This window comes from Hetaerina americana, unplaced genomic scaffold (assembly GCF_022747635.1).
Source record: "Hetaerina americana unplaced genomic scaffold, ioHetAmer1.1.p SCAF_42, whole genome shotgun sequence".
Classification (NCBI taxonomy): domain Eukaryota; kingdom Metazoa; phylum Arthropoda; class Insecta; order Odonata; family Calopterygidae; genus Hetaerina; species Hetaerina americana.
The window spans coordinates 2,649,058-2,664,336 of record NW_027287008.1 but is presented as its reverse complement, the minus strand read 5'-3'; the positions used below and the strand labels follow the sequence as shown (position 1 = coordinate 2,664,336).

The 15,279-nt window shown below is 37.3% G+C and overlaps 1 long non-coding RNA gene across 1 annotated transcript in view; it reads left to right on the top strand.

Annotated features, from left to right (window-relative positions):
• Nucleotides 1–375: 375 nt before the first annotated feature.
• The window catches only part of LOC139692858 (uncharacterized), a 234,784-nt gene continuing 219,880 nt past the window's right edge, over nucleotides 376–15,279 (top strand). Inside the window, exon 1 of the long non-coding RNA XR_011701805.1 lies at nucleotides 376–468. This is a non-coding gene — a long non-coding RNA (uncharacterized lncRNA). The remainder of the gene's footprint in view (nucleotides 469–15,279) is intronic.

Sequence of the window (15,279 nt, the reverse complement as noted above, 5' to 3'; positions counted from 1 at the left end):
AAGTAGATTTTAACTCTCTATTATTTTAGTATCTACGAATTTCTTATTTTTTTACGAATTACTTCTTTGATTTGTTTTAGTATTTTAGACAGCATTTTAAAGATTAGCTTTTAATCTAATATCATAAGTAACTATGTTTTGAGTCTCAAATCTACGCATATGCAATAAATCAGTCGTATACGTTTGAAATGGAGGCATACAATTTATTTTAATCAATTTTAAATTGATTGAGTCAATTCAAAAGTCTATCTGGAAGAAATTTGAAAGGTGGAATTCATTCGTGCAGATTCTAACAAAGCTTGTCCAGTAACTGTGAGGTTACAATTTTTGTTTATTCACCTCCAACATCTATGTATTATATTTCATGTCTGTTTTAGGTGCAACTGAATATACCAACAGAAATGGTGGTCTACTCTTCATTTCACTGAATTGACTCAACTCTCAAAGAAAATAAGCACGGCATCAATGGTAAGATTGAAAACATTTATCCTCTTTCTATTTATTGATAGGGTAAAACTTATTTCCAGATAGTGTTAATTCTTTTAACCCAAAATTGAAAAGCTTTATTGAGCTATAATATTTCATCACAATATCGGATAGTCTACATGTTCTCGTGATAGTCCTTCCTCCTTAACCGATTTGACACTTTTAGTGTTACTTACAAGCGCATACCTCTCATCTCATAGGTTTATGATACACAATAGGTTTATGATACATAATCTCATAGGTTTATGAAGACGCTTGGATTGAAGATGGATTCATCAAAAAATGAAGCAGCGAGTGGTTTTGCTTTCATAGTAAACATAATAATACATTGGACCCAGATAAGGTTCCATAATTTTGTGTATCCGATGTTGAATGAACAGAACGAACAACTCTTTTTGCCAAAAAAAATCGTCACCGGTAAATACGCTGTGAAAGTGGATTTTTGAAGGTCTGAGCGAAAGAATTCTGGAAAGGAATTTTGTGGGGATGAGCTTTGGAAGCAATCGGAATGGAATGGTAAAGGGGAGGGGATTTAGACCTGGGAGTGGGTGGATGAGTCGGGGGAAGGGGATTGGCGAGGAGTTGGGTGAGGAGGAAGATGCGGAGGAGGGGTCGAAAAGGGGTGGAGAGGAACACGAGAGGGCGTTGAGGTGCTTTCCAGAGGGCGATGACGGGCGTTTGTGGAGACCGAAAGTCGTGCCCGTGTAGAAAAAATGAATGTATAAAACCGAATTCCCTCCTCTCTCCCAACCCCTCCTCTCACTCCCGCTCCGAGTTTCCTCCACCTCCCTCCCCTCTCAAGAATCTCTCCTTCCCAGCCTCTTTCCAAGCAACCCTTCCATCCGCTTCCATCCACATCCTTTCCCGACCGTTTCATCCATCCACCGCCCCTTTTGGAGAACGCCTAGGCGCGCAGGGGAATCAGCATGCGGTCTCCCGTGACATACATACCGCTCGTATCCTCGTAACTCCTTTCCCACCCGCCCGACCGCAGCGCCGCCCCTTAACACAAGCAATCTCACACGCTCTCTTGCCTCTATGCAGCAACATCCCGCCACCCCCCCCCCCACTCTCTCTCTCTCTCACTCCCCCTTTTCCCCCCACTCCTACCACCTCCCCCCCCGTCCCGCGGTCCGCACTCGGCTTGCATACACTCTCCTTTGCTCCTTACCGACGCCCATTACGGGTGCCAAATAGCAATCTAGTCGGTCGGCAGTCTAGCCAACGTGAGATAGGGCGGGAGGAGTAACTTACCTTCGAAGTCAACCCGCTCTAGGTTCTTCATATTTTATGGCTGACCCGAGCGTGGGCTGAGGTAAGGGCAAAATCGTTCCCCTTCATCACGTGCGTGGACAGTCAATGGTTCGTGGTGGAGACGCTTCCGCTCCCTTCCGAACACCCTCCGCAAATCCTAGAGTGCTGTGATGAAGATGGAAATGGAGAAAATATTCGTGTGCATTTCATTTAAATCCAAGGATGTGATAACTTTTGTCCAATGAGTAATTGGTCTATACGCATATTTCAGGGCTAGAGTCATGAATTTATGCTGTATCCATCTCTTATATTTTGAATCGGAGTTTCGAAATTTATTTTGCCGTCGCAGAAGACTTATTCAGTGATGATATGCATTAAAATATTGTACTTTCGGCAATTGCTCACGTGCATTACGATAGAATCGTTATTTGAAAAAAAGGAGATATTAAGCAGATTTTATTTTGATTCATGAGGCCAGGTAGATTATGGTGAGGCGCTTGAATATTTGGTATTATAGCATAGGAATCATTAATTTTTAACCATAGTAAACTCGTTATTCATTTGGAACAGTTAGATGGTATAATCTAATATTCAATAGATCTGTAAATTATTTTAAGAAGCTCATAATACTTTTGATTTCATTGTCCTTGGAATACTCTCCATTCAAATGGGTACAAAATACAATTCTGTTTCTTCACCTATCTCCACTTTCAATCTGATCGCCCTTTCTTAATTTTTATCTATTGATAAATTTACATTCTACATATGTATGATGCTCTCGTAAGATTTTCTCTCATTTGCATCTATATGAGTGCATCAACAATGTAGCTGAATGACAGAAGTGCTTTATTCCTTATGCAAATTTAATGGATATAAATCATTCCAAAAAAAAGTCATTCACTTGAAATGGATGGAAATCGTCTTTCATTCATTACCTCCATTTTGAAAAACAGCGAAATTTAATCGCATTTCTTCGTTTTCATTTGGTAATGAATATTTCTCGGGATACCTGTTACCGAGAAATCGTCATTAAGATTAGTAATCCTACCCTACTGTTATCCGCAGATATTAGGACAACACAAACACACTCATTGCTTCTTCATTACTGCCTGCTGCGATTATTTAACACATTGATCCGCCCAATTTAAGTTCCACATTAAAGTCGATTTTTTCAATATTCGACATATTTTTCTCAATCAGCAATAACATTTCCCTTCTCACCCTCCTTTCAACACAAGCACAGACAGCTTCATCTCGCAGGATGTTGTTTGTTGCTATTTTTTACAAATCCTCAGCCGCATCGTCTCATTCTCGCTGCTCTTATCCGCTTCATCACACATATCTCGCCTTCATCTACGTTACTTGCAGCTGGAGCGGCATACAATGCTGTGGCTTCCCTCCCTGTACCTATCCAGAGATTTAGATTCCCTGCGCCGATAAATGACCACCAGGGCTGACTTCATCATCTTCCCTCTTAGCTAACGGAAACCTTGTGCACCTTGCGTGTAACAAGCCGCTATAATTTTCATGGGACCATTTCTCTACCGTGGTTTGTAGCTGTATTCACCCTGACTTCTTCTCTGTCTTTGTATTTCATTAAGTTTTTTATATGACTGTCACTTAGGTATTAATAAAAAAAAGTGTAAAGCTGGCATTATTTATCAGCAATGGGCCGTTTAAATTAGCTAAATTATCATGTTCGCTTTTATATTGTGTATTCTGATTATAATACTTTTCCTAAAGCTCTTGCTCATTTTTCGTGAACCAATTCCTTAGTTTTCCGTGCTTCAAATTACGGATAGAGCTGATATAGCATGTATAATTCCCAGAAGGACACTCAAGACCATCAATCTAATGCCTTGATTAGCTTTGATATGGCATTGATTGTACGATGAGTGTACCGAGGAGCAAGTTGGTTCATAATGGTCTGGCTGCCCATTAACTCTTGCCAGCCGTCACATTTCTTTAGTGCCTATTCCTTATTTCCAATTCGGGGATACTGCCGCCGTCGGGGAGTAAAAAACAGCACTCAAAAGGATAAAAGCGGCTCTCGCTGTTATTGAAGGATAGTTGTAGAGTCACGAGAACTAAGGCTCTTTATCACGGTGGCAATTTGTACGCGTCAAAGTGCATCTTTTTGTGATTTTTTGCAGGGAACTGAAGTTTAAAGATGAGTAATGTAAAGAAATCCCGTCCACATTCTTCGAAAAGCCTCTGGCGTCACTTGTATCAACAATCAACGCTCATATGATGTGGCATCATCCTTAGCCATTAACTCATAATTTTTTATACTAATTTATTATTTGATATCCCCTAACGAGGAGTGGTGAATTTCAAATATCGCGTCTTAAGGCAGAAGCAATTCGAATTATAAGAAGGTTTCAGGAATTAACTTTGATAGCTAGAAATTCGAATTTAAATGTTGCAGTAGGAAGACAAATTCACTGCTTTTTGAAGTTCTCCAATTTTCGGAGCACCTCACATTAAAGGCAGAAATATTTGTAATGACGCTGGCATTTAAATTCATGTCGTAATATGAATAATCTTCTCTGTTGAATGAATGACAGAAACGTTATATGGGCAAGGAAACAAAAGACTAGTTCAATATCCCTTTCTCGTCTCGCCACTTGTTGTCCTCTGAAACCTGATGGCACTGAAATGTGGACTCGAAATAAGGTGGGTGTAAGTAAATTAAAATTCCATCAGTTGCCAATATCTTGACTGAAGGCGGAGAGTGACTTGGAGGAGATGAACACAATGTAGTCTTAGATATGATGGGTGAGCAAGGAATTCCATGGATAAAAATGGATTAAATATAGGAGGAAATACTAGTATCACTTATGACAGTAGCATGCTGAAAAGAAAGAGATGGATTAGCGTCGCCAGGTAATGGAATACGCTCAAGGAGAGCGTATTTTGCATTGCATGAATAATTCAGGAAGTTTGGTAGACGTTATGGAAAGATGGAATATTTAATGCACCATTCTATATTGTATATTTCTCTCTATATACTTTTTCTGGGAATTAAGATTTCTAAACTCATGACCTATTTGTGCATAATGTGGTGTTGCATATCATCATGATATTTCTCCTAATTTTCGCTCTTTCTCTTTTTTTAGACTTTTCCTTTCTAATTAATGCCAGAATTCTCGACCTAGATTTGAATAAAGCTATGTATCAATCCATAATGCCAGATTTCATTAGGATAATGCTCATGAGTTATGCTTATAATTAGTGCCAGCTATGCCTGAGTTTAATTTAGAAATTGCTCTTAAATTAAATTTATTAAAATTATTGGCAGATATCACAGACTGGACAAAGTTTAATTGCACACAAAGTTTCTTTCATGAGATTTGTTAAGGTAATGTTTTCATTTGGTTAGTGTCGTTTTGAAGCCTTATAAAAACCTAGCCTATTATGCTAAAGCTATACTTTTGAATTTTATACTTTTGAAAACAATACCTCACAGACTCTAATATTTTGGCTGCCAAAAAAGTAAATTTATCTAAATATATTTTTAACCTGTGTGACAAATATTTGGAATATGTGAGAAAGAGAAAAGAGAGTAAGTAGTTTGTTCAGAGAACACCTTCATCTCTAGAATAGTAAAAAATTGTTTTGCGAAGAAAATAAATGCAACGGTTCATTGGAGAAGGTGGAAAAACAACTCCTCCAGCCACAAAAAGTTGAACGAATTACTGTTTTAGAAAGAAACCATACTCGGAGGGAATCATTTGCATTCCATGTTATATCTACTGGTGAAATCATTCAATCTGACGAAACATGATGGAATGTAGTAGTCATTCTTCCCATAAGTATTTTATGATCACAGAGAAAGCAATTGTATTTAAATTATTTTTGTTGTGACTTTAAGCTAATAGGAAAAGTGCGTTTTTTCCGCCGTTTCTAATGAATTGCGATATGGATATTCGCGATTATTCACTGCTATCTAGTAGAAATTAATGTCTCAACATCCTGTCTTCAACACGTTTTCCACATGTTTAGACAGAAATGACGTCAATGTTTATGTATATATGTATGTATACGTATGTATATATATATACGAGGGTCATCCGGAAAGTAGTACCCGTTCGTGAAATAAAGACACAAAAGTAAATATTAACAAACATAAAAAATTTTATTTGAAAGAGGATACTTTAAACTACTTCTCAACATAATCTCCAAGCAAATTAAGGCATTTGTCATAACGTGTGACAAGTTTCTGTATTCCTGCTGCATAGTCCTTCGCCGCCAGCTCATTGAGATACGCGAGGGACCCATCTTGCACAAATTTTTGCATAATGCAGATGGTGTTTAACAATTTCATGAACAATTGTTCGAGAAACATTGGGAAAATGCTCACAGATGTCATCAATTGTGACGCGCCGATCGTTCCTCACGAATTCGTCAACTGAGCTCACCAGTTGGTCTGTAATGACAGACGGTCTCTCCGAACGCTCATCGTCGTGTGTGTTCCCCCTCCCCATGTTGAAGTTGCGACACCACCGCCGAACAGACGACTCGTCCATTACATTGTCTCCATACACCTCCTTTAATTGGCGATGAATATCACATGGGCGAACGTTTCTTGCATTGAGGAATTTAATCACTGCCCTCACTTCACAACTGGCGGCGTTCTCAATTTTTTTAAACATTGTAAACAATCACAGAAACAACACAGGCAATGCTAGCGTCACGCAACTTGGCTCAGAGAAGGCAGACAAGCCACTGAAGCTATCTGACCTCGTCCAGCGGCTACTCGCGTCGTCAGCACTTCATGCGGCACGAACGGGTACTACTTTCCGGATGACCCTCGTACATATATATACACACACACATATATATATATATATATATATATATATATATATATATATATATATATATATATATATATATATATATATATATATATATATATATATATATATATATATATATATATATATATATATATATATATATATATATATGTTTATGAACAAGAAAATTTATAGCTCTATGCTTGATAGCAGCCCATAGGTAATAGTTTTCACAAGTTTATGCTTTATGCTAAGGGCAACGTTCAAGAGAATCTAATAAATATTTCGGGGAAATGCTTGGCTAATCTGGGAGGGTCCAAGTGTGGAAGATCGTGAAAGTAAAATATAATGAGTGTTTGATTGCGACTTCAATATCGAATTCAATGCGACTTTCATTTTAGCACCTGCAACAGCTGAAACAGGTATGATTTGAGTGTGTGTGCAAATAGGATGCATCACATCGGACCATGGGTAGCAATTTTCCATTGGAAAAAAATATTTATTTTTTATAAAACATCCATAACTTTTGGACCTTTATACTTTTTACTCATTTTTACCAGCTGAGCTTTAACACTACACAATACATTTTTGCTAATTTTGATAGCAGTTATTAAAAATGAATCCGCATGTTATGTAACGTTTGATTTTTCATTCCTCAATTCTTTTAACATTCTCTGTTAATACCAGTTATTATATTGACTGAGGAAAAAATATGAAACACAGCAATATTCCATCAATTATTTTCCACCAAAAATATACTTTTTTCCAATCGCCATGATTTGTTTCGAATATTAGGCTTACTGATTTCGTTCTTACTGTTCTTTTGAAATAATTTACTTCGCCACTCTGCTCTTTGAGTGGATTTGATTAACGAGGCAGAGGCAGATTGAGTTGACTTTAGTCGGAGAGAGAGATAGGTACTCGTAATACTCTTTCTGGTTCATTGACGTCCTTTTTCCGGACCATATTCCTGTTTGCATCCAAAGTCTTACCCTCTACATTCTAATTCCTGCTCAACCTTGCGCCCTTTCATTTTTCTTCTTCCCAACATCTCCGTAAGAGAAGTAAGCCTTATCTGCTTCATCGGCCCTATGCCTTCACGTCCACCCAATCCCTTTCCCTCTCCGTTCTCCACCTCCATTGGAACACAAACCCTTGGGAGGATAGCCCCCATCCCTTTTGGAAACGGCCCTCTATGCCAACCCTCCTCCTTGGGAGAGAGGGTCCCTCTACCACCACCGCCTTCCGTTCCTTGGACTTCCCTTACCCCCTCTCACTTTCCCTCCTCCAGGGCCGCCCATGGCCGCCTATCGTACACGGGCGCATAAGACACGGGCCCACATCAATCTCCCGGATCGCCCCCCATACTTAATCCGTCGTAGTTCCGTCCTTTAAGGGCCATCCTTCATCTGCCTTATTATTCTGTCTCCATCCTCTTCACTACCCGTCCTTATTTCCCTCAGTCCGTTTCTTATTTTCCCTCCCCTCCCAATCGCGCCCTTCATTCCGTTAAGCGTTTGTTCCCTTTCTCTATACGTACATGAATCCTTTCTCCAATGATTGACCTAACCCTTTTTGTTGCTCCTAGCTCTTGTAATGCGCAACCTATATTTCTGCACATCATCACGTTATAATCACCCGTGTCTGAAGAGCGAGAATAAGAGAGATTTTTCAAATGGTGTTGGTATTTTCTTATGTATTTTCTTGCAAATGTTGACAGAAAGGCAAAACCCGATAATGCTCTTGTAATGAAAAGGGAATGGTAAGTTAAGAAAACGATTTAAACCACACTGAAGGCAAATGACTTAATCATATTTTCAAGTTGTTTGAAATTTGATATAGTAATTAGGTCAACCGACCGAAAAAAATCTTAAAAATGATCACCCTGTAAATAGCTATAGTATAGCAAAAATCTCTACCGTGGGAATACGCTCATTTTTGCGCAGTGACGTTTGAAAAACTATTATTCTATAAAGGAGGTCAGATCATCAAGGTCAGATCTTTTTTTTCCAAATATATATTTTTATCGTAATGGTGGATATAGCTCATCAATGGGAATATTTTCCTATCTCTCGGTATTTTATGATTCATTGTTTCATAAAGATAAATTAATGGTAAAACTAAATCTTATTCTGTTGTTTTTGTTTATCATATTTAAGTTACGATATTTGGGGTAGCATTCCATTTAAGTTATTCTGAATCAATTTTATTTTCCTTAAACATATGCTCACTCCAATAACCAAAAGTGATTTTTCTTTTTATATTTTAATATTGTATTAATTCGAAGCCTAATTTCGTAGAATACATTTATCATTTCACCACCACCAATATATTACAATGCTCATGTAGGAAAAGGGATTTAATCTAGATGACATTTTTTTCTGTCTATATTGACAAACCGATATTAATATGAGTCCTCTTTGTGATGGTTAGAAACTTACAAATCCTGCGAATCATCCCTTGCAAGCCAAAGCTTTGCTGTTCTTCCCTGGTTCAGGTAAAGCTTTTTTGCAGCAGTTTGGCACTTGTCTTGATGATATGACGTTAATATCCTCAGCAGAAGGCTTTAATGAAGCCATTCAGCAGGAGTCGAACACGACCTTTCCTTTGGCATTGGAAGTGGTAACCCTCGCAAGGAATCAAAACGATGGTTTACTCTGCAGTATTTTCTCTATTACGGGAGTTGATTCGTTTTGCTGCGCCTACTCCAATATTTAAATCATACCTATAAACGCCCACCTCAGCCGAGTAATTTTATTCCTCTGGTAATAACGTTTTAATAAGAGAGCAAGAGAAATTTAGTTAACAGTTATATGGCCGACCGTTCTCGCTGCACAAGCACATCTCTTGACACACCACGTTGCATTTTCAATTGATTTATTCTTAATTTTAATTTTTTCATTTCATTAAATACTTCATTTAAATTTCATTCAACGCTAAAACCCGCCCCACTTTGAAAGTTGCAATATAAATTAGAGCTGGTTACGTTGCAGGCAAGAGTTCACTACCACCATGGCGATAATCAACCCGGATATTGCTTTTGATTTTTTCAATATTGTCCATTCATCTGACACAATTTCCCAATATTCTGGTTTACCGATTTCTGGAATTAAATGGCTTAAATATTGTTGTTATTTATGAGTAGGGATTAATATTTGGAAGGTATGGTAATGATAATGTCGTGAACAAAATTTGATCAATTAAGTAGGTATTTATCTTAAGTATGTACTCTTAACTTTGCGGAAATTGATCATATGTATATATATATATATATATATATATATATATATATATATATATATATATATATATATATATATATTAATTGCTTTAATTTTTCAAAACCCATAGAGAGGCATTCTGCTCTTTTCAGTGTCACATATATTGGTTCTAATCCTTCTAGTAATATAGTATATGTTGACAATCATTTTGTTTTAAATACCTTGTGATCCCATATAAACAGTTGGAAGAGAAATGACGTGGAAGCTGTGAGCGATTGCATATGCCTACAATTTGATTTGTAACGTAAATTTCACGTTGAGAGTTTTTCAATTTGATATTATATTTCATTGATTCAACATGTGCACCCAGAATGTGGCATTTTTAAACTACAGGAAGAAGCCACGCATCAATGCATATAAAACTTCGTCTTGTCCCCAAACCACTCATTCTCACTCCTATTCCTCTTTCACTTTGAGGTGTGAGGTCATTCCAGATCCGACATCATTAATCGACTTCGGTGGTAAATGCGTTTGCCGACTTGCTTAATTTTCTTTCATTTTCATGTGGTGGGAGAGGGTGGAAAAGTTCTCAAGTTTCCTTCATACCCAATAGGCTCCTCTTTCTTGATTCTCCATTGTGTTTTTAACTTCAATTCTGCAAATAACCTCGGCCTCAGGGAAATGACAGACTGAAGTAACCAAAAACGGTCGATTCATATTTCCTCTGGCTTCATACTTTTTTATCATGGTCAAAGGCATGCTATTTATTTTTCTCTCTTTTCACTATTGGAGTGTTCACGCCATGAAGCGGCCTTGAAAAAGCAAATTGCATTCATCCAGCACTTTATTGACCTTGGGTGATTAGAACGAAGAATTTTAATTGCACTTGAATAGGCATTCCTCACTCACATTTTAGGTTTATTAAGGCATAATAGAAACATTTAATGAATGCCAATGACTACCCGTATTCCTGCATGTTCTCACTGCCATTAAGTGGAGGCTGATTTGCATTTTATATTAATGTTCGTTGTTTCTTATTAGTTGATTTATTTTCGTTAAATAAAAAGAAGGAATAATTAGCATATTATGAAGGTAAAACGATGTATACTCTTACCAGAAAGTAATTAGGTAACTTTTGCTCTAAAAGTCACACGTTTACATTAATGCTTCCTTCTAATCTCTATGTTAACATTATTTCTTTGTTTCCTCCTAAGGTAAGAATTTCCAGAAAATATTTAATCAACTTTATTTTAGACAGAGATATGGAATACGATTCTGATGCCATTAGTTTCCCAAATGGATGAATCAACTCCAAACGACCTTCTATCTTAGGTTTTCTAGTTACGAAACTATTGCAAGTTGGTATAAAACTTTGTGTTTGACATGGTAACCACATCGGGTGTGACGAGTAGGTGTGCAAAGTCATTTTAGTCAAAATCCCTTAAGGAAAAGTGTAAACTGTAAATAAAGATAAAAACTTGATTTCAGTCGCAGATTGAATGAAGAGCTAGGATTATTTAGAGAAAGAAAGAGGGTAATATTTTGTTAAATTATTTAGAATAAATTGGTACTCAAATAAATAATCACTGATGAATGAATAAAAACTTAAAGGAACTGTTGTTGTTAAATCATTAAGCAACAAAAATTACACCGAGGTAAATATCAAAACGATATAATAAAGTTTCATACTCGAAAGTCATAAAAGGCTTATGATTTTTTAAATAACTCCGTAGACACTTTCATGTTCTATTTTATTGAGCACTATTACTTAAAGTTTTGTCGCCAAAAGATGAAAGATAACTTCTCTGTTGTTACCTCTCGAGCACTTTTAAAGAGCTAAATTGTAGAACCTCAGAAAAATGTAATGAATTAGACCAAACACCTCTGAAAATTATATCTAACAGAGAGAGCTTGGTAGTATTACCAATAAGTGAAATCTATGAGTTTTGATCCAAATGATTTTTACAAATATTTGCTAGGATTTTTATAGGAATCTCTTTATTATAAGTATGCCTTTACTGTCTGATATATATGGGATTATATTAAAATGGATTGAAACTACGAAAGCTGTGAAAGTCTGTGAAATTAAGCCTTGTTATTGTTTTTATCATATCTGTAAAAGTGACTATTCTGGGGTGCCAACTCCCACTTCCCCCCACCAGGTCATTTGATAAATTCCTCCGTACGCTTCGAGCAGTCCTCACATCAGTTGCTCGTCTAACTGCCCGCCCACACTTATTCCCGTGCCCATCTGCATGGAGAATCTCTCAGGCCATCATGCTCTTTGAAAGTGTTTGCTTCCTCCCATTATCCCTTTACAACCCTTAACTCGGGATCGCCAGCTACGGCGACCTCCTCTCGTTCCTTTCCCGACTTCTGACCCCTTGCCTCTACCCACCCTCCCGTTTACCCCACGGTCCTATATCCATCCTCTTTCCCCAATCTTTTTCTTCGCCTTTAATTTTGTGGCTTCCTTTCCATTTGATGTGATACCCCTCAAATGCTATCGATCACAGAGATTTCTTTTGCACTCCGTCGCAGGTGCGTAGATTCACCCGTTGATGTCTCCAGGGCAGCAATATACCTCTGACGCAAACTTTCGCGAATGACAAATATGTTGTCATTACTTATAAGGGGAAAAAGTCTTCACTCGTGTCTAATCGCTTCGGAAATTCCTTTTCTCATACCTCTTGTGAAGGAGTCTATCATTAATTTCCTAGTGTACACTTCTCGATTAGAATCGTAAGTCTATTCATCTACGCTTTTTCGTGACTTTTTGTATACAGAGAAAGGTAGTGTTTTTTTCGGATTTCCGCCAACTGCTGCGAGAGTCGTGGTTTTCTGTCGTGTTACTTGGCTCGAGGTGATAATGAGTTAATAACTAGTCTTAAAACGTTCTTTCGCTCCTGGCAATCGCTTGATTCGTATCTTACGAAAAATCTGTATTCCCCTATTTTTCTTGCACAATTCTTCGTCGAGTTCGGTTGAATCATTTGCGGTAGCTATCTGTTATACTCACTTTTTAAACTAACTTCCTGGTGGCTATCATTTCATCATCCGGTGTGAAATATCAACATAACGTTTTGCCGGTTTTGATTTGGATATGTTCTATTTTCTTTGGAACAAATAAAAATGATAGCCTTCTTTATCTCCTGATTTGACAATGTTCGCCCCTCCATAGGAGGCCGAAGGTAAGTGCTAAAGGAGTTGTATTTTTTATTGAATTTAATTGTCATATATTTACTACTTTTATTAATTTCGTGCTGCATGTGACTTCCTGAAAAAATAGCAGAGCGTAACCCTGTGTTGCCATTTTAACTAATTTCGATCAAAATGGACTACAGCTTACTTAATACCAATGGAACTTACTCTTTGCGTAATAATACCAATTAACATAAGAGAGTTGATAAATATGAATTGTTCATATCTATCGACTTGGACGGGAGAGAAAATCTCAAGGCAGAGAACGATGGGGATCTGATGAGCGCTAATGTTCACTTGGTGACATTGATAAGAAAGTTTATCGTTGTACCCTTGTATTTGTATGAATCATTGTAAGAAGACTGTGTCCATTCAAAACCTACCTAAACTGGTCAAATACTAAATAATTATATGAAATTACCACTTGAAAATAAGTAAAATCAAAACAGATTAATAAATATCTGTGAAAATGCGATTCAATACAAACACAAAACTGGGTATTTAAAAGACAAAAATAAAAATGTTTTGTTAACTCAAAACAATATGAGCAGCTTCTGAAAAATCAAGAATTAATTAGCCAAGAAGACTTTCTATAAAATTAAAATATACTGAGATCACATAAATAATTCTATTTTTAAATATTCATTTAATCACAATGGATGTATACAGTATACTCTTCTATGGATGTGAGACATGACCGGTGGTAGCAAACGAAAAACACGATTGGCACGAATGGAAATATTATGCTACGGAAAAATTATGAAGATATAAGATATGAAGATGAAACAGCCTATTGAAAACAACTGTGAGTATCAAGCTGAACGGAAATAAGGGGAAGAACCCGCATGCGATGCTTGAATCAGGAAATGGATGATCTGAAAGCGAGTCGTTATGAGCGAGATAACATCTGAGAGAAGAGCCGTCAGAAGATCTACGTCAAAAGTAACCAAGAATCGTTGTCTACTGATGGCAGTGAGATTACTTGAAAACATATACTCAGGTTTGACGCCATTGCTCACATTTTTAACTAGTGCGTGAAATATTTCATTAAAAATGGTGAATTTACTCTTACTGCTGCCGACCCTAATTTTTCAGGAATCACTGCTGCCCACACACTCCATTGCTGCTTACATCTTAATTGGGGAAAGATGTGGAGCAAGATACTCGAAAATCGTATTTTGTGACAGTGAAAGCTGCTTTATATTCCGTGCATTTAGTTCCACTTTAACACATGCAAATGTATGATAATGGTTGAAAATTGCAAATAAAAATGTGCACATGCTATCATTAAGGTAGGGCCTCGATTCCAAATTGAGTATTTTCTTTTTTTTCAGCCAGGTTGGTTCCGGGGTGTATTAGTGATATTCCAATCCCGAATTGTTTGGAAGCCACCGCTATATAATCATGTCAAATAAAGAATTAATTCAAACTGTGAACTTCATGGTTGATTCATTACAAAATTGAAATTGACAACTAACAGTCTAAGAAGTATAGGTAAATAGAAGCGCCCAAATAATCACTCTACTACTTTGTTTGAGAAGAACACGATTAATTGGAGTCTTTGGATTGGAATGGGTACTCAATTAAGGGAATAGTAAATTACCATATGACTTGGTCATGGAGTATCTTGCCGGTATCTCTACTTGCGAAAAACACGTCAAGTATCCTTATTGATCAAGGCTAAATCCATAAATATTTCTCATTGTTTTGGCCCGATATTTCTAATCCATCACTGTCAAGTTAAAATAGGCATAAATTATGCATTCCCCTTTTGGCGCAATCTTGGAAAGTTTTGTGAGTTTAGCGTAAAGAGAGAACACTCCGCCTGAGGCAGCGACCGTCAAGCCGAATCTTTGGAAGTTGTTCTTTTTCTTTCTCTTCTGTTCCCTCGGGTGACTTTCTGACAAGGGGTCAGTCACCCTGTCATTCACTAGAAACCAGTATCTTGTTTTCCCTCTCCCCTCCTCTCCATCAGCCCCATTGTAGCCTCTTTTCTGTCTTCAGGGATTTATTCCTCATCACCCTCAAGCGATAAGAATTGGCACATACCTTTTTATAGTTTTCCGAAAAAATTTATTAGTTTAACGTTACTTTTAATGGCTAGTGCTTTCATCATTTAACGTATCGTAAAAGCAAAGTCTTGAGATTCCGCGTAATGCCTCCCATTAATTGCGTAATATACCTTTTGGCCCCTCTAAACGGCGCTAGTTGTTTCGCCGAGCTTCATGTCTCTCCTCCGTCACACGATCCTCGTAGTTACCACACTTGTACGCTCCACTTCTTATGACCTTCGCTTTCTAAATTAGCTAATTGGT